A 20,318-nucleotide genomic window follows, 5' to 3' on the forward strand; every position below is an offset into this window, starting at 1 on the left:
AATTCAGCTATCAGTTTGTGATTATAGCCTCTTGATAGAGAAATTGTTGACTCATTCAGAATTTAAAAAAAAAAATTTCCCTGGGAGCAGATTTTTTTTCTACTTTCAGAAACACCAAAGGGTCACAGTTATTTCCCTTCTGGGCTTCAATTTCTTAATTTGCAAAATGAGGGAGAGAGGAGAGCAGGAATATGAAACAAAATGATCCGTAAGAACCCTTTCACATGGCTCTAAATAGCAGTAGCTTTCAAGCCCACCTTCAAGAAGAAATCTTGCTAGAGACGCTTAATAAATGCTTTATGTCAATTGCCTTTCATTTCTGAGCTTTAGTTGGACTTATATTTTCTCCCTCACACTCAAGATTACATAATGAAAACCAATGTGTAAACAGCACCCTTTCAGGTCTTTCCTCCTCCTCTTATTTTTTCTTTGTCACTTTTAGAAAATGTTAGGTGGCCACGCAGAGAGGAGTAAATATCTTTCCATTTATATGAAAAATGGGAAGTGTCAAAAATGATCCATTCTAGAACACAATTTCCAGATAACTTAGAGGAACATATGGCAGAAAGAAAGCCTTTTTCTGTCTACTGACTAATTCCCCTTTGCATCTATATATATATATAGCACTTTTGTTTCAGAGGATTTGGGAATACTTTAGAGTATTCAAGTTCTTATGGTCTACAATGTCAGCAGAGGGCAGGAGACAGGGAGCACTTCTGCCATAAGTTCTATGATTCAGCAAAACAAACTACATATTGAGCTATATAGGAATAGCAGTTTGGACTTCATTAAAATTATCACTCTGGAAATTATCCCAACACTTCAACTTCATCTTCTTAGTTATTCTAAAAAGTCCAGTTTCTCGTAAGGTAGAATAATATTGCTTTCATGCTTGTTTGTTTAAAGTGACCAAGAAAACATAGAAAAAGTGGAAGGTCATTCAGAAGATTTTAGAGGCCAGTGAGATATCCTTGCTGACCATCACTCTTAATAAAAGTAGCAGTTGTCATCCTAATCAAGGCATATTAGCTGTTCAGTTTTGTCTCTCAGAAAAGTTTCCTCATCTTAGAAATAAGCGGCATCATTCATGTCTGAATAGAAATCCTATTTATAACCTCCCTAACAGAAAGTTCATCCAGTCTGTACTTCAGGACTTCTAATTAAAGGGAAAGGAATCCACTACATCTTGAGGCGACTCATTTCACAACTCTACAACTTGACATCAAGCTTAGTTATACCTTCTGCCAGGGAAAACAAATCTAAACCCTCTTTACTGTGATAGTCCTTCATATGCTTGAAGATAGCTGCATAACCCATTAAAGTTTTCTCTTCTGTAGGCCAAACATCACAGGTTCCTTCTATATGTCCTTTTTGGTGTGGTCTCCAGGCTTCTCACCACCCTGGTCACTTTCCAGCTTGTCATTTCTTAAAAACAAAACACTTCTAAGAAATGATTGAACCCCTATAATTTTTGAAAGTGAAGACTAACAGAAAACTGGTAAGACAATAGACATTGTTGGAAGCATAACTGTTGTGATGGTTGTCGCAGCATATGGTTCTCCTTGAGCTTGGGTCGTGTTGATATTGGTTTGTTTTTGTTTTTTTGTTTTTTAATTAGATTGATGTAATCTGAGTAAGTTCCTGTTCTAGAAACTCTGTAACTTTGAAGACCCTAACGTTACACAAGTATCAGTTGGGAAAAGCTTTGCATCATTGTCTTTTTACAGGTCCACAAGCCCAGCAACAAAAATAAATCCAGTCATAGGGAGGAAAGGATTGATATTTGGGAACAAAAATAAAGTCCTTAGCACTAGCCCTAGGTCTCTTCTGGCTGCTGAGGTTCATGAATATGGAACATCACAGTGGCATTATCCATTGTGGGGATGGCTGACAATATTTGCAGAATTAATAAGCTTAAAACCGCTAAAAATTTTGCTACTCCTTGGTGCAGTGAATATAATATCACCCTTTCTAAGGGAAAAATAACACTGTAGTTTGATGCCAACATTATTTTGGCAAGCCAATACATGCTGAGATATAATGTAACATAATGGAGGATGGGGAATTTGTGTGCCTTGGAAAAGTTATTAAAATTCACATGGAAACCCATTTCTTACTGAGCAGTGTCACCATAACCAAATCTAAACATCATTGAATAGGAAGATCTCTTGCATTGTGTCTAACCAATACTTTTCTTATTTTAAAATTTGGAGGAAAGTAAAAATTCTAGCATTTATGTTCCATCATAGTGGGCTAAATAAATTTCTGCTAAACATAAGATTGGTGAGACCTAAAATTAAAAAAAAAAAAACATAGAATTTCAAGTTTATAGACGGAGAAACTGAGTCGCTGAGATAGGAAATTACTTGCCCAGATCATCTGACTCCCAATCCATTGCTTTTTTTACTGTGCTACGTGTGAAATTTCTGGGTTTTGGTAAAGGATTTAAAATAGTGGTTGTTTAAAAAGAAGAATTGATCTTTAGGTCTGGCATTAAGGCCTTAATAGGTCCTTACCTGGAAATTTTCAGTAAGATCTGGGTGCCATGTTTTTAAGAGGGAGCTTAATAAGATGGAATACGTTCAAATGAGGATGAACAGGATAAGGGTGAAAAACTACGTGACTGAAGGTGAATAATCAGTACTGTGTCGAGGAGAAAGGGAAAAAATTTCTTCAAGCATTTGAAGGTTTGCCATGTGGAAGAGGGTTTAGTCTTAATAACCGTAGCTCTAAAAGACAGAGCTAGGTCTATTGGAAAGCAGGTTTAAGCTGAACATAAGAAAAAACTTGATAATGAATGGAGTCGTCCAGTACTCCTGAGTAAAGTAGATAGTTCTTATGAAGGAACAAGTCTTTGATGGAAATGTTTAAACAAAAACCAAATGGCTATCAGGAGTCCTTTCTTTAGGAGGAGATGCTTCCTAAAATGACAAGTTGGACTTGATAAGACTTAAAGATTCTTACCATTTCTGAAAGATTGTCATACTGTATTAGGATTCCAAGTAGCAGTGTGTTCAATATCAAGTTTAAATTGCCTCTGCAATTTGCAACCTATTTCTAGTTCTGTCATGTTCCTTATTAGCTATTCACTTTCCAAATCTGCCATTCTGTTCTGAAGCCCTTATCTTCAATTAGTAGCGGTGATGAAAATAACCACCTAGGTCCCTCAGTTTTATTCAGTTTCTTGCCCAAGATTCCATAATCCTTAACAATTCGTTCCAGATTCCTTCTGTCAGTATCATTTGTTGGCCACATGATTCTTACAACATTTTCAGGTGCCAAATGAACCTGCTGAAACAGAAGTGTGAACATTTATAGGTGACCCTGAATATTTTAAAGGCAATTTGTAAACATTCCTGAACAAATAATTGTAACACTGAGCCTGTTTTAAGGGATTCCAAAAATAGTTTTTGAAAAAACAGGGGCATCTCTCCTTTGGTGCTGGCCATTTCATTAGATATGGCTTAATGATAGAAGGATTCTAGGATTTAGAGCTGGCAGGAACTTTAAAAGGTCGTCAAATCTAACCACCTTATTTGCTATTTTCTGTAATAGCAAGGGCTGTTTTTTGTTGAAAGAAGTGAACTAGAGGAACTTGCCGAGTATTCCTTTTCCTCATTGCTCACAAACCTTTAAAACAATATTCTAAGGTCCCTTCCAATTCTAACAGTCTCTGAGACTGAATAACACTGGCCACAAATCAGGATGGCTGAGGTGCCAGTGGAGAGAAGACTGAATTTGGAGTGAAAGGACCTGATTTGGGGGTAGCTAGGTGTCACAGTGGATAGAGCACCGGCCCTGGAGCCAGGAGGACCTGAGTTCAAATGCAGCCTCAAACATAACAACACTTACTAGCTGTGTGACTGGGCAAGTCACTTAACTCCAACTAAAAAAAAAAAAGACCCAATTTTAAATCCTAGCTCTGCTACTTAGTATTATCTATGACCTTGGTCAAATCACTTAATTGACTCTCTGGGCCTCAGTTTCTTCATCTATAAAATAAGGGTGGTAGATCAGATGACCTCTGATCTAATCCAACACTTAACTTTATGATCCTATTATTCTTTAAAAATATATTTTCTTTCTAAAACATGACAGTAGAGAACTAACAATAACGACCACTTGATGGTGCTGCAACTCTGAATCCTAAAAGCAGAAGGCATTTACGTGTAATAAATACAGGACAGAACCCAAATGTTAGACTTTGTATTCAATTTGACAAGTATTTATTTTAGTGCCTACTGTTTACAAGGTGCAATTCTATATAGCTTGTCCATGTGGTTATTACTTAAGTACAAAAGTTGTGTCTGAACTCCTTCCATGAAAAAATACAACTTAGTTTAAAAACATAGTTGTCTTGAAATAGAGATCAGAAATAGACTAGCATCCAAATGTTAGGTAAAAATGAAGCGGCGAGGGGAGGATCTGAAGTGATAGAATAGAATCTTGACTTTGTCAAGAGATTAGAGTTGGATAATGTGATAAATGAGAAAAGAAAGAACAAGAATAAGAACACTTTAAGGGAAATAATGAAAATTAAGTTTTTTCCCAAAGGATGGTATCTGACCCTCCAAGAAGAAAGCAGCTGCTTGTGCTGCTATAGATCAGGACTGCACAACTTGCAGTCCAAAGTCCTTGCTTACAGCAGGCCAAAGGATTTCTGTCGGCCTGTAAAAAATGTAGAGGAAAACATCATTTGTATGTAGTGGAAATCCTTTGGCAAGCAGCCCAAGGGCCTCGAGTTGTGCAGGCCTGCTGTAATAGTCAGAGGTTAAAGAGATAAGTGGTCTGTGACTCCATACTGGGGGGTAGTTAGGCAGCTAACTAATGCATCCCTGGCATTAGCAACAGCAATATACATTGAATTCTTGGAGTGGGTATCCAAAAGTCTTAAAAAGAAGCTCCCAAATTTTTATTCTTTTTTAAATTTGTATTAATTTATTTTGAATTATCAACAATCACTTCCATAAGCTTTTGAGTTATAAATTTTTCTCCCCCTCCCTCCCCAGAAGCTCCCAAATTTTAAATCCCAACTGTGTCCCTAATTCGATTTATGACTGTAAGCCAGTAACTCACATCCTTTCTCTGAACCTCATCTGTAAAAGAGTGATACTGCCTGCTTTGCTTGTATCCCAGGATTGCCTGGATCAAATAGTGGATGTGAAAGGGCTTCAAAATCAGTTCAGCAAACAATAATGTAAGGGAGTGAAGAGTGGATCAACCCACTACCTCAAAGTGATCAGTGGGCCCAAACGCTTCAATCATGGTAACTAGTCAAAGGGCATGATTAGGTTTTAATATGTAAATAAAACTCCAAGCCTTAATCGCTTTATCAGATAAGAAATATAATCATAAAGTAGGTTTTAAGGAATTTGCCTGTATTTCCACAATGTATGAATAAATCCTTAATTCCAGAGGATTACAGGGCTCTGGCCAAGCAGCCAACACCACACAGGATACATACAGTGATTGACTTTGAACATCAGACACACCTCTGGGTCTATGTATAAAAATAGTAGCAAGTCAGTTTGGGAGATGGAAGAGTTCCAGTTGAGTTTATCGGTTCCAAAGTTGACACCCGGAAGAGGAAGAAAAACCAGGCCCTTGAAAAGAAATCGCTCAAGCTAGGATTGAAGGGACTGTCCACCTCTTCTTTCTCTTTTGACTGAGTTGTGAACCAGTAGGAGATAATGAATGCATTGGGCCAGGAATGGAAAGATGCACTGAGGACAGATACAGAAAGATGTCACTTAAGGGCAGAAGCAGCTTCAAGGAGCATAAATCCTTTCATCAGATAAGAATGCTGGCTGTGGCCTCAAAGACTTTTAAGCCATAAAATCTACTACTGGCTGATTGTTAATGGAAGCATATCCATGGGGTAAGGTAAAGTATTAGTAATAGCCTCCCACAAGGTTGCTCCTAGATCCCAAGAGTAGTAGACACACTCTTCTAGGCACCCAGCCTATGAGTGTAAGTTTGGGGGATTGGCCCCAGAAGGGTGCTACACTAAGCACCTACTGTTTGTATGGCCCTGTGCTGTGTTTGAGTATACAATATTAACTTGTAAAAGGGATGTTGGCAAGCATTTGTATTATCTAGTGTGGGGCAGCCAGGATAGGAAAAAGTTGAGAAATCATGAGAATCAACTGGATTAGTAAGGTGTTGACTAGTGAGGAGAATATTAAGTGGATATAGGATCACTTTCTTCAGATATTTGAAGGGCCTTCAGAGAATGGTCTTAGTTGGGAATTCTGTAATATTTTATTCAATTCAACCTATTAGTGTCTATTATGTGCCTACCAGTCACTGTGTTTGGTGCTGGAAGAGACAAAGACAGATATGAAAACAGTCCTGCCCTACTACGAGAGGTTGAATTAGGTGATTCCCCATAGGCACCTTCTCCTAGTTCTCTGATTTTGCATTGTAGCTGAAGTAAATGAATAAAGCATTTATGAAGCAATTAATATGTACAAAACTCTGGAGATACAAATAAGAAAGGGTAGTTCCTGTTCTCAAGAAGCACATATTCTAATGGAAGTGATAACCCATGGAAGGTTTTAGCTGTTAATCAGACAGGTACCATGGTCCTTTGGGTGAAGCAGCCAGGCAATGGTAATGCCTCTCTTTTGATGTCATTTCCACTCATTAAATAATGTTGGTTTTTTGATGTTGAACCATTTGACAGTGCCAAGGACTAGTGACAAGCACTTTCTTTTCTGAGTTTTCTATAGCTGTTGCTGTAGCACGTCCAGGAGTGTTCTAGGCTGCATCTCCACATGAGTTCCCTTCTAGGATGATGGCTGCGGGCACGAGGTTGGAAACATTGCTATTCTTAGGTTCAGAGTCATGGGCTGTCTCCATCCGGGTCTGAGGGAAGATGATGGTCAAGGTAGTGATAGTGATTCAACTTTCCTGGCACATGCTCCTTGCTGTCCTTCCCTCTGGGTGCTTTGTTGATTGAGCTTAACTGGCTCACAGTGAAGTGCTATTATCTACTATAGGAATGAAAAACCTTTGACCTTTATGACCCTCCTGCCCAGTGACCTTTCTATTTATTTATTTATTTATTTATATGTTTGTATATTTATTTATTTAGGTAGCTCCAAGGAGAAAAATGTGTAACAAAGACTACCCAACCCTTTTCTTATTGTCCCTCCCCTCTTTTTCCTCCCCTGATTCCTTTTTTTTTTTCATTCTCACCCTTTATGTTACCTCCAACATTAGGCCTGCAGGTAGCTTCCATGTATTTAGAGCACCTCATGGATACATGCAAAGTAAATTCTCAATTTATGTCACACACACACACACACACACACACACATATATCTCTGTTACTTTCTAAAATACCCAGGTGCATTTGATAAAGGCATGACATCTTGAAAGCCTCATTTCCCCATTCTGTCTTTACTTTTGCTGTTGCTCTAAGAGCCATATCCAAATTATCTTATTCAGAAGGCAACAGGCAAACCTGTAAAAGGTTTATGAGGAGGGGAGCAGCGTAATCGTATCTATGCCTTAGGAAGATGATTAAGAGCATATTTAAAGTGGATTAGAGGGAGAGAGATTAAAGGAAGGCCAAAATAAGAGTTCACTTCTGTAGTCCAGGTGAGGTTTCAGGGGCCTGAATTCAGGTAGCAGCTGTTGAATTACAGTGGAAGGACATGTTGGAAGAGATGACCAAGAAAATGGTGGTGCTTTTTGTGAAACGCAGGTTTGTCATTATGACTGGAGTCATAATGGATGTTGGTGGTAACATTTAAAAATGTGTTCTTTGTTGAGTGGTAACAAAGTAAAAGGGCAGTGATTAAATGCACTGTGCTGGAATTAGAGGTTATTGGATAGAATACATTCTGCTTTCCCACATACTTTCACTTTCCAACAAGTTGATAATTGTGTATCCTTTCCTAACTTATAACCACCACCTATTCAGGGCCTCGTCCACTGTCTTCTGTTCCACAGTGGCCAAGTCCTCTCCGTTGTATCCAGGCAGACAGCTGCCAAAGTCATTTTTCTAAAGCAAAGATCTGATGGTGTCCCTTCCCTATTCAAAAAGCTCCAGTGGCTCCCGGTTGCTTAAAACTGGTATTTAAAAAGCCCTTCACTGTTTAGTTCTAGCCGACTTGTCCAGGTTTCTTACACATTATTCCCCTTCACACGATCTATATTCAACCCAAACTAATCTGCTTGCTATTATTCCCTGTTGACCTCTGCCTTTTATCTTTTCTCAGATCTCACCTTAGGTGCCCCTACCTGAGAGGCCTTTCCTACTCTTCCTCTTCAGCTGCTGGTAGCTTTCTCTCCCTCAAAAAAAAAAAAAAAATTACTTTGTATCTGCTTTTGTGTGTGTGTATGTTGTTACTCTGATAAAATGTAAACTCCAGATCATTCCATTTTTGTCTTTTATCATTCGGCATGTCATAATTTGTGTATGATTCCTGGGCCACCATTTTATGAGAAACGCTGGATCTCAGTATATGGACTGAGAAGAAAACTCAAAAAGCAATAATCCCAGGAAAGGAGAGTATCCTCTGTTATTTTTGAACACTCCAAAGGTTTTGCTTCAATTTTTGGCTTACATGAACTTTCTAAATGTTTTCCATGGTGACTAAGGAACAGGACATTTTGCTGAGGTGTTTAAGAGAAAATAAAAAAGAAATTGCAGTTAGGACCTTCCTGTTGACTAGTACAACTTTGCAGTAATGTGCCTTCCCCTTTTCCATGTCTAAGATCTATGTAAAACACTTGGGACTCTCCTGGGTCTTTGCTTAGTAAAGAAAGTCCTTGTCTGATGGGAGCTGCTTTCTAATCCCTGGCCCTTAGACTTCAGACATGAGAGAGAACATGGCAAGGATGAGCAAAGGGGACCTGGATTACAGTGACCGTGTTTCCTTGGAAACCAAGAAAGCATTCTTTTTTATTCTACAACCCTAAGGAGTTGCTTCAAGGACACTCTTTAATTTAATAAGGGACCTGCCAGGAGGAGCCTTTATTAAAGCAATATTTTGTATAGAAATGAACCAAAAAGAGGGAGAATGATTTCATGCTTATTACTACAAGTGCCCTGATAAAAAGACATCCACTTTGAACCCCAATGTTATTCTAGTCTATTCCACCTCCAGTATTCAATTTGGCAAACATAATACTAAGCACCTATTACAAGCAAGGTTCTGACACAGAGGGCTATATCAGGCCCTTCCTTCAAGGAATTTATAGTCTAGTGGAGTAAAAGATTTAACTGTATTAGAAGTGGAGTTAGTAGAACAGAACCAAACAAGGTACTACTGAAAAAAAATTAGAGGATCTTTTTAAAAAAAAAATTTGGTGAGATCACTTTCACCTGAAGATAATGGAGAGAGCAGCTTCATGAAAAATGACACCTATGTTGACACCCTTGAAGAAAGGGAAGAATTTGGGGATATGCCTGGGAGGGAGAATTTGGGGAATGGAGGAAGGCATTAGCAAAGGAACAGAGATGGAGGAGGGCAGGTAGGCTATGTAAAGGGGAGAAGCATAATAAGTCAGGAAAGATAGGTTGGAGTCACACTATTAATGACTTTGAATGCCAGCATCAAGAGTTTATTTTATTCAGTAGGCAGAAGGGAGCCACTGAAAGTTTTTATGTGGAAGGACTGTGGTCAGTGCTTCAAGATAGACCAGCACATTTCACACCTGAGCTGGAGTATTTGTTGAGTGCACTATATGGCCACTGGCATAGTACCTGCTGTTGAGTGAGGGGTGTAAGAAAGGTCATGGGACCTTCGCCTGAAGAGTAGGTGTTCTTTGGGATAAAGTGCACACACTTTGGAGCAGTTTTGCATAAAAGTTAAAGGCAATACCTGATTGAAATAACAAGAGTGAATGGGGGAGATAGTAAGTCTTGGAGTACAGTAAAGTGAAATACCAGTGTGGCATAGTGATAGGGGAAGACTCCATGGAGGAGATGAGGCTTAAGCTAGACCTTAAAAAATGGGTAGGCTTTAGAAAGGAAAAGAGAGGGCATTCCATAAAGGGATTATGGGATATGAACAAAAACAAATGCAAAAGCAGTATGGTATAGCAAAAAGAGCACTGGCTCTGGCATCAGAGGATCTGAGTTCCAATCTTGCCTCTGCTGTTTATCAGTGTGGGCAGGTCACTTAATCTCTCTAGCACTTCTCTGCAAAGTATGGGGAGGTCAAGTAGCTGACTTTCTCTTTCCCCATCTGAACCTATTATGCTGTGAATTTGCATACATATTATTTTAAAATTAACAATAATACTTCAAGGATCAATGCATTAATCTGAGTATTTCTTCTACCAACATAAGTCATGACCACATTACACTTTAATTGATGGTTTAATAAGTTGCTCTGATCAAAATACTTCATCCCCCACTGATTAACCTTTCTAATCCTGATTCTCTCTTTATATTTCTCTGGTCCTCAAGCAACAGACAAAACCATGTACCTGAAAGCTTTCAGTGGTGGTAGGACCCACTTTGCAAAGTTTGTACTTCACCAGCATAGTCTTTATGTCATACCCTATATGTCATGGTGAGGATTCAGAGGAAGAAGAAGAACTCACCCATGTATCCTACTTTAAGACTACCCAACATTTCCAACACACTTTATCTCCTTTGAGCCATAGAGAAACTGAGCAAGGAAAGTAGAGCAATGTTATCCCTGTTTTGTAAGCAAGGAAACAGGCTCAAAACAGTGATTAATAAGTGATTTGCCTCAGATCATGCAATTAGCAAGTGATAGGGCTGCAACTTGAACTCCGGTAATTAAAATGGAAGTAAGGAAAAATCAACAATTAAAGATGTCAGATTGTGGAATGGGTCACCTTGGGGAATGGCATGGGTTCCCCTTCAGAAGCACTTCAAGATTGGAAGCCAGATGACCACTTGTCAGAGATGTTGATGGAGTTTCTGTTCAAGTACTGATTGGACTAGATGTCATCTGGGCTCACTAAAATCAGAATTTTAGGGTTTTAAGGAACCTTGGCCATTTAACCCAACCATAACCCAAAGAAACTTTCCAACATAATGCCTAAGAAGTGGTCTTCCATCCTCCCTTTGAAGACGTCCAATTGGAGGGAATCTCCCACCTCCTGAGGCAGCCCATTCTGCCTTTCAACAGCTCTAATTATTCAGAGAGTTTCCCTGACTTAGAACCTAAATTTGCCTTTTTAAGCTTTCCACCTGTTGTTCCTGCTTCTGCCCTCTGGAGCCAAACAACAAGTTTTACCCTTCTTCTAAATGACGACCCTTCAGGTACTTGAGTCGGTTATCCTTCCCCCCCCCCCCCCACTTCATTATCCTGATTACCCTTCTTTGAAGTCTTTCCACTTTATCAACCAATGTCCTTAAACTGATGTTTAGAACCTATCACTTCCTTATTCCTGGAAGTTATGCCTATCGTAATCCAGTCCAAGATTTGAGTTAGGGTTTGTTTTGGTTGCCACATCACACTGCCAACAAACCTTTTTCGGACAAACTTGTCTAACTGTGCTGTGTGTAAGGTGGCATGGATCAGTTTTGATACAAGCAGCCAGCATCCATGGCCCATAAACACTAACAGTATGCCTGGCACATTGTTATTGTTCAGTTGTTTCACTCATGTCTGACTCTTTTTGACCCCGTTTGGCGTTTTCTTGGCAAGATACTGGAGTGGTTTGCCATTTCCTTCTCCAGTTTATTTTACAAATGAGGAAACTGAGGCAAACAGGGTCAAGTGACTTGCCCAAGGTCATATAGCTAGGAAGTGTCCAAGGCCAGATTTGAGCTCAGGAAGATGAGTCTTCCTAACTCTAGGCCTGGTACTCTTATCCACTATTCCCCTTATCTGCCACTGTGTCTATGGCAAGGGTGAGTAATTGGGAAAAAAAAATTTAAAAATGGATTAGAATTGCATATAACTTAAACTTCCAAGGCTAATGAATCTGAGTTAAGCCTTAAGTCTTGATTAGCCTGTTGATGCCAGAAGGTATTAATGGAGCCCACTTCCTCTTCTGAAGTACAGGACTTTAAATTCCAAAAATACTTTTTAGAAATTCCCACGCTTTGATTTACTTTAATGAAAATTTAGCTTTAATCAAAATAGAAGCTGGCAAAGAAAGAGATGAAGTTGGGTAATGGAGGCATAAATAGAAATACTCTAAATGAATCTGTCTCTTGTTCATCCTTGCTCAATCTTTGGCTTCTTTTAAAGTAACTTGTGTTTGTATTAGCACTTTGGGGTTCACAAAATCCTTCACATGTGATTCCCTTTGAACATCCTATACCCCTCTTGTTTACATAGCAAATGTCTCAGATAAATTTGAACGATCTTCCTGGAATCTTTTGGATTCAGAAGACTTGGGTGGTGCTAGCCCTATCTTTACCACTTAATAGCTATATACCTCATTTCCTTCTTAATGGATTGGGTCTAACTGTACTTGCTATACTACCCCCATACAAGGCTGCTATAAGGAAAGCAATTCAGTATCATTCAGCATTTTTTATATATTTTGTATATAAGCCTACTATATGCCAGGCTCTTGTACTAAGCCCTTTTTACTATAATCCCACTTGATCCTCACAACAGTCCTGTGAGGTAGGTTTACAATTGAGAAAACTGAGGTAAACAGAGGTTAAGTGACTTACCCAAGGTTACACAGCTGATATCTGAAGCTAGATTTGAACTCATCTTCCTGAATCCACCACCAGCCTCTATCCTTTGTGCCACCAGCTGCTAGGCAATATATTAAGTGCCAGGAAGGGGAGCTGTTATGGGCGGGAGGTGGGGTGTTTAAAATGCTGCCTTTGGCACACAATCAGGACAAAGGCATAACTTGGTAACACTATCACAAAAGGGTCATATTTTCCTAATGTTTGTCTTCTACTTGATGAAAAAGCTAATTGACCTCCATGTCAGTAAGTGACAATGATGACCCCAATGACTTTTTTTTAGAACATTGAGCTCATGAATGTGTGTGTGTGTGTATGTGTGTAGCTGTTCAAAGAATATTCTTGCCAATTCATGGAATCAAAGAGCTTCAAGTCTGAAGAACGAGGACAGCCAATACTTGAGCAAGCCTGACAGGTAGTCAAACCTCTGGTGGAGCTCCTCTAGTAATAGGGACCTTAATGTGATTCCAAGATGCCACATCAGCTTAGAAGCATTGAATCCCAGGACTGAAAAGAATCTCAAATTGTCTATTCCAACTCCTCAACCAGGCCAACAGTTCCTTCCATGCTTTCCCAAACAGAATTAATCAGCCCGTGCTGAGCACTTTCAGGGACAGGGAGTTCATTACCTCCCAAGGTAGGCTGTTCCATTGTTGGAAAACTCTGTTATGAAGCTGTCTTTTTATTTGTTAAAATATAAAATCACAGAGCTAAAAGGATCACCATACCTCAAGTAGACTAATTATTGCCCGAAGCAGGAAACCCTGCTACAGCCTCGCTGAATACTGGCTTGTGGTGTGGGAGAAAAGTCACTGACTGAGAGTAAAAAGACCTTCATTCAGCTCCAGCCTCACTTAAAGACCTTTAGTGAAAAGCAACTCATTACCTCCTGAAGCAGCCCATCCCATGGTTGGACAGTCTGATTTTTTTTTTACTTATAATAGTATTTTATTTTTTCCAATTAAATGTAAAGACAAATTTTGGACAGTCTGATCATTTAAAAAAAAAGTTTTCCAGCCTGACAACTTGAACTATTTTCCCCCTCTGGGACCCAGCAGATGTGATCCCTTTTCTCTATCACAGCCCTTTGAAGACAGTGATCATGAAACACCACAACCCACCCCCAATCTCTTCTGGCAAAACTCAGTCTTTTCCACTCTTCCCCAGGATATGGTTTCTTACCTAAACAATAATAATAGCTAACATTTGCATAATGTTTTCAAGTTTGCAAAGCACATATGTTATCTCATTTGGTTCTCAGAACAACCCTATGAGGTAGAAAAATGATGAGGAAAATAGGGCTGAGAAATCAAACAACTTGCCCAGGGTTCCACAGCTAGTAAGTGTTTGAGGAAGGATCTGAACCCAGAGATTCCTGACTCCAAGTACACCACTGTGTCCACTTGTCTCATTGCCTCTAGACTCTGAGAGTCAGTCTAGAGTCAGAATCTCGTTCAGAATTCTGCACCCGGAGTTATCAACCATTTACTGAATTGACTTCTCCCCAAGTCATCTTAGGAATCAGTGGATGATATGTCAATGTGTTCTTAGACCATGATGATTTTTTTTCATAGTATGAGAAAGTTCTCTAAAAATTAATATATTCTCAGTCCTGATTTCAGAAAAGTTATATTTAGTTGCACATTTGATTAAAAGTGTGTGAGAACAGTGTTAGCTAGATCTTAAGAGAATGCAGAGTGACCCAAATTTACAGAAACTGGAGGTTCTTCTGAACTACTTATGAGCTGATGAGGAAATGGCCAGTCACTTGTTCCCTTTCTAAAGTTAGTGATGGTACTCCTTACATGAATAAAGGTGAGCAGGGACCACACCTGTGAGATCAGTTTCTCGAGATCCCTAAAAGGTATCCTGTGTTAAATTCCCTCCATCACCTGGAACCTAATTCAAAAAGAATGATTTAATGTCCCATGGGTGAATCCTTTGTGGCAGAAGGGTGTCACTCTGAGTCAACTGACGGTGAATGCAGTTGGTTAGGAAGAATAAATTGTTCTGAATTGTGCTCTCTGATATAAAGAAGTTCAGCCGAAGAATGACAGCTTGTATTTGCTCCTGTTACAAAATACATTTCCTTCCATCAATCAAGCAGCAGCTATCTATCCAGTGCTTGCTGTGCTGTGCCAGGTTCTAGAGAGGAAACAGATAAATAAGACACAATTCTTGCACTCACATTGCTCACAGTGGAGATGGTATATAAAGAGGCCCCAGCCCCATATAAGAGACAAAGTGCTGAACCTGGAACCTGAAAGCATGAATTCAGTGCTTGTTTTCTCACCCTACTGACTGTGCAACCCAAAGCAAGTCACTTATCCCCTCAGAGCCTCAATCTGCGACACAGGATTGCAATCCTTAACTCAGGAAATGCAGTCCTTTAAAAAAAAAACTGCAGAAATGTAAGCTCTTTGTTAATTGTCTTGAGAGTTTTGATAATATCTACTTGACACTTCAATGGTTGCATGATCTCATCAGGATGGGTGCTTCCTCCACTGAGGCAGGACCTGTGCTCATCTTGTGCAAAACCTCTCCACATTTTCCTGTACGTCTTCTGTGGAAGATCCCCCCAATGTGGTCCTATGTAATATAAGTCATTCAAGAGTTGTTCCCAGGTGTAGTGTGTGATGAAGGTTTGATGAGTGGTAGAAAGAATCAGGATGGCAGAGAAGGGTGAGGGATATCATTGGTTTGGAGTAGTGAAGGAAGGTTTCAGGGATGAGAGAGAAACTTTATGGAAACCTTGAAAAATGGGGAAGATTTCAATAAGCAAAGAGGAGGAAAAGGAGCTATCCCAGGTAAAGGGAAATGAAGTGAGCTTCTGATCACAGAAGTTAGCTGTGAATTTGAAAGGAGACAGAATGATACCAGTGGAAAGAACACTAGATTTGGAATCAGAAGGCATAATTGTGCCACTGATCAGCTGTGACCTTAAGCAAAACCACTTCCTTTTGTGGGTCAGTTGTCTCAGTTTCCTCATCTAAAATAAAGGGTTTAGACTAGCTACTCTTCAAGGTCCTTTCCTACTCAAAATCAGTGATCATATTATATTTGTGTCTAAATTTTGTGGACTTTCCCAACCAGTCCTTTTGGGCTGAAACATTAAGTAGGGAATGAGGCTCAAAAGGTTACATTGAGATCAAATCATGCAGGGCCTTGAAATCCAGGCTGAAGAGTTTGGATGTTATCCTGTAGGCAGTGGGGAGCCATGGAAGATATTTGAGTAGAAGATTTTTGAGTGTTCCAAATAAATTGGATCAGGAGAATCTGGAGCTGAGGTGACCACTTAGGAAGCTAAGAGAAAAGACATAAGGGCCTAAGGTAAGGTGGGGTCATGGGAACAAAAAAAGGGGAGGGTAGGAGATGAGAGATTTGAAGGAAGAATTGACAGGGCCAGAAACAATCTGTGCTTCCTGTTCCCCTTCCCCACCCCTCCATGTCCCTGGCCCCCAGGCCCCAGGCCCTTTTGTTTTTCCTTACTTAGTGTGGATAACACTTCCCAACTTAACATCTCTCACTGAATCTAATTCACATCCTTGATCATTTTTGGACTATGAAGCCAGATTTCTCACCACTTGCCAATTCCTACTCCCTCCTCACCCTCTCTGGGAGGAGAGAAAAGAGTGAGTAGTACTTCTACCGCGCCAATTTCACTGGTACATAAGGGGCCAGACCCTGGGGCAGATTGTCCAGGAGTTCAGGCCCCTGCCACTACCACTTACTTTACACCAAGGACTGAGCTACGTGGCCCTGCATAATTTAACATCCCCTGAACCATAATATATCAGGGCTAGAAGGGACCTCAGACACCAGCTCTTTTAATGTTCCTTTTATAGTTGGGGAAATTGAGGCACAAAAGGGAAGTGATTTACTCAAGTTCACATAGCTACACAGTGTTGGCCAACATACTCCTGTACATTAAGAATAAGTGGTTTTTTGAACTGACAATTACTGCCTTTAGCAAGCACATCATAGAGTATAGAAGAGAATGTGGGTTTCTGTTATTGTTTTTGGCCATTTACATAAGGGGTGCAAATAACTAGGAAGAGAACTAAAAATGACTGGTGGAGTGAGGAATAATAATGTCTCACATTCATATAGTCATTTTGTTTTCAAATACAATTGTCTCCTTTGATCTATATAATATTATTGTGAGGTGGGCAGCACAAATATTCTCCCTTACCCATCCCCCCAACCCCATTTTTCCTTTTTTTTGGGGGGGGGCAGTTAGAGGCAATCAAGTTTAAGTGACTTTCATAGGGTCACACAGCTGGTAAGTGTCTGATGCTGGATTTGAATACAGGCCCTCCTGACTTCGGGCCGGTGCGCTATCCACTATGCCACCTAGCTGTTCCTCCAACCCCATTTCTCAAAACTCTTTTGACAGGACTTTTCTTGCTTCTCATCCATCTGCACTAACTCCCCTTCCTCTTTCCACCTCCAATAGGCATTCTCTAGTACTTTGTCTATGACCATCTTCTCTGTCTACAGAGATTTGCCCCTTTGGCCATCTCATTTATTCCCAAGGCTTCAGCTATCAGTCCTCATTCCAAAGTTCTATCAAGGCCTCCCCTGAACTCTCTTCTGAGCTACAGACTCCTGTCCCCACCTGGATGCTGCTCTCCCCCCCCACCCCCAGCATTTCCAAAAATGTCTCCTCAACTTCCCCTAAAAACCTGTTCCTTGCTCTTCTCCCTGTTTATAGCAGCATCGCGCTCCCTGGACTCAAAGCTTAAGCTTATCTTTATCTCCTTCCTCCCTCTCAGTCCCCATTCCACCACACACACACACACACACCCCTAATTAGCTGCCAAATCTTATGGATTCTACCTCTGAAATATTACAGAAAAGAATCTCAGAGCAGGAAAAGATCCCCAGGGATCCTTTTCTACAATGCCCTAGCCAGACTCTGCTGGAACATTTTCAGTGATATGGAACTCACTGCCTCTCAAGGGAAGCTTATTCTATATTTCAACAGCTCTAATTGCTAGGAAGCTTTTCCTTATTCCAAGCTGAAATCTGTCTCTGTTTAACTTCCAGGAGTTACTCCTTCAAGGACACTGAAGTCAGAGCCCAGGAAGCTTCTCCTTTAAGAGGGTATTAGAACTGTTAAGGGTACAGTTATTTTTTCTCTTTACAAAAGCACATGCCTTACATGGGCGCTGGAGGTGGAGAGGCAGGTGGGTGGATAGACTATCAGTCAATCAGCAAGCATTTTTTTTAAAGTGCCTACAATGTGCCAGGCACTGGGGATATAAATACAAAAGTGAGACATTTTACTGAGAGGCCATATCATATTCACAAATAAACAAATACAAGATATAAGTAAAACAGTCAATTTTTAAAAATGCATACTATGTGTCAGGCATTGTGCTGAGTGCTGGAGATACAAAAAAAAAATGCAAAAAAACAGTCCCTGCCCTCAAGGAACTCACAATCTAAGGAGGGAGACAACAGGCAAACAAATATATGCAAACATGCTATATCCAGGTTAAATAGGAAATAATTAACAGAGGAAAGGACCTAGTCCTAGAATTAAGAGGAACTGGGAAAGGCCTCTGGTAGAAGGTGGGATTTTATTTTGACTTAAAGGAATATAGAAAAATCAGGAGGCAGAGCTGAGGAGGAAGGCCATTTCAGGTACTGGGGGTGGGGAGCAGCCAGAGAAAAAACCCAGAGCTGAGATAGAGAGTCTTGTTTGTGCAGGAGCCAGCAGGCCAGTATGAGTCTATCAAAGAGTATATGGCAGAGAGTAAGGTGTAAAAAGACTGGACAGGTAGGAGGGGGCTTTGAATGCCAAACAGAACATTTTGTATTTGATCCTCAAGGTAACAGGCAGCCACTGGAGTTTGTTGAGCACAAGGGTGACATGGTTGGACTTGCGCTTTTGGAAAAATCACTTTATTGGCCGAATGGAAAATGATTGGAGTAGGGAGTGAGCAAAGACCCACCAGCAGGCTATTGCTGTAATGCTGGCATGAGGCGATGAGGGCCTGCACTAGGGTGGGGGCAGTGTCAGAGGGTAGAAGGGGCATATTCAAGAGATGTTACAAAGGTGAAAGTGATAGGCCTTGGCAACTGATTGTATATGAGAGGTGAGAGCTAGTGGAGTCCAGTCTTAGGTTTCAAGTCTAAGGGACAAGGAAGATGGTGTTGCCCTCCACAGTGATAGGAAGGGTTATTTTTTGGGGGGGTGGAGTTTAGGGGAAAAAATAATTTGGTTTTAGACTTTTTTTGGCAATTAGGGTTAAGTGACTTGCCCAGGGTCACACAGCTAGTAAGTGTCAAGTGTCTGGTCTGAGGACGGATTTGAACTCAGGTCCTCCTGACTCCAGGGACAGTGGTCTATCCATTGCACCACTTGGCTGCCCCTGGACATGTTGATTTTAAGCTGTCTGCTGGACATCCAGTTCAAGATGTCTAAAAGGCTGTTGGAGATGAGAGATTAGAGGTCAGCAGAGATTAGAGTAGGCTAGGTAAATTTGAGCATCAGCATAGAGACGATAATTAAAACAAATGGAGACGATGAGGTTGCCAAGTGAGGGCCTAGGACCAAACCCTGAGAACACCTATGGTTAGAGGGCATGATCTGGAAGAGGATCCAGCAAAGGAGACTGACAAGGAAGAGACAGGTAGGTAGAAGGGAAACCAGGAAAGAGTGGTATACTGAAAACCTAGAGAGAAGAGAATATCAAGGAGGAGAGAGTGGTCAACAGTGTCCAAGGCTGCAAAGAAATCAAGAAGAATAAAGACTGAGAAAAAGCCATTGGATTTGGCAACTAAGTAACCTAGGTAACCTTGGAGAACGAAGTTTGGGTGGAATGATAAGGTCAAGAGCTAGATTGTAAAGGGTTAAGGGGAGTGAGTGAGAGAGACAGAGAGAGGGAATGGAGCCACCTATTGTAGACAGCCTTTTTGAGGAGTTTAGCTACCCAGGGTAGAAGAGATATAGGACAATAGTTGGTAGGGATGGAAAGATCAAATGAGGATTTTTTTCAGGATGGGAGAGACATGGGCTTGTCTCTATATTAAACAGGTCTGTATAAACCATGGTCCCCTCCATCTCAAATGCAGGACACAAACAAACCTGAATTACCCCAACCAATTTCAGCCATCTAATATCTTGTCCCAATTCTATCACCACATTTGATCTAGGATTAAAAATACAAAGAAAATATCTCCACAGTATTTCATAATTTTGTTAAAAATTATCCCAGCCCTCATTCCACTCAGATTCTTATCTCTGTCCCAATTTTTTATCACCCAAAGAAGACATTCACACTATATACTAAATTTATTGAATTAGAATCAGAACTAAAAGCTACAATACTAAAGTGACTGGGTGTTCAAATAAAGGTCTAAAATCTCCATTTACTTCCCTTCAGTCTTTAATCAAGTATTCCCTGGCACAACTGAATACCCCCTTAGGTTATTCAAGATCTCCAGTTCTCAGTGCTTCATTAGAAGAACCAAGGGGAGGAAGCTACCTTGGTCTTTTCCAAGAGGGCATCACCACTGGCTCACCATTCCCTCCCTCCCAGAAGTGCTCCTCGGCACACTGTCACACATAGATTCTTGTATATAGTCATCTCTTACTGGCCCTCTCCTGGCACACTTGTCGTCTATCTGAGACCTCATTGGGATTTTGATTCAAGACAGT

This window comes from Vombatus ursinus, unplaced genomic scaffold, assembly GCF_900497805.2.
Source record: "Vombatus ursinus unplaced genomic scaffold, bare-nosed wombat genome assembly UNPS02007284.1, whole genome shotgun sequence".
In the NCBI taxonomy this organism is placed as follows: domain Eukaryota; kingdom Metazoa; phylum Chordata; class Mammalia; order Diprotodontia; family Vombatidae; genus Vombatus; species Vombatus ursinus.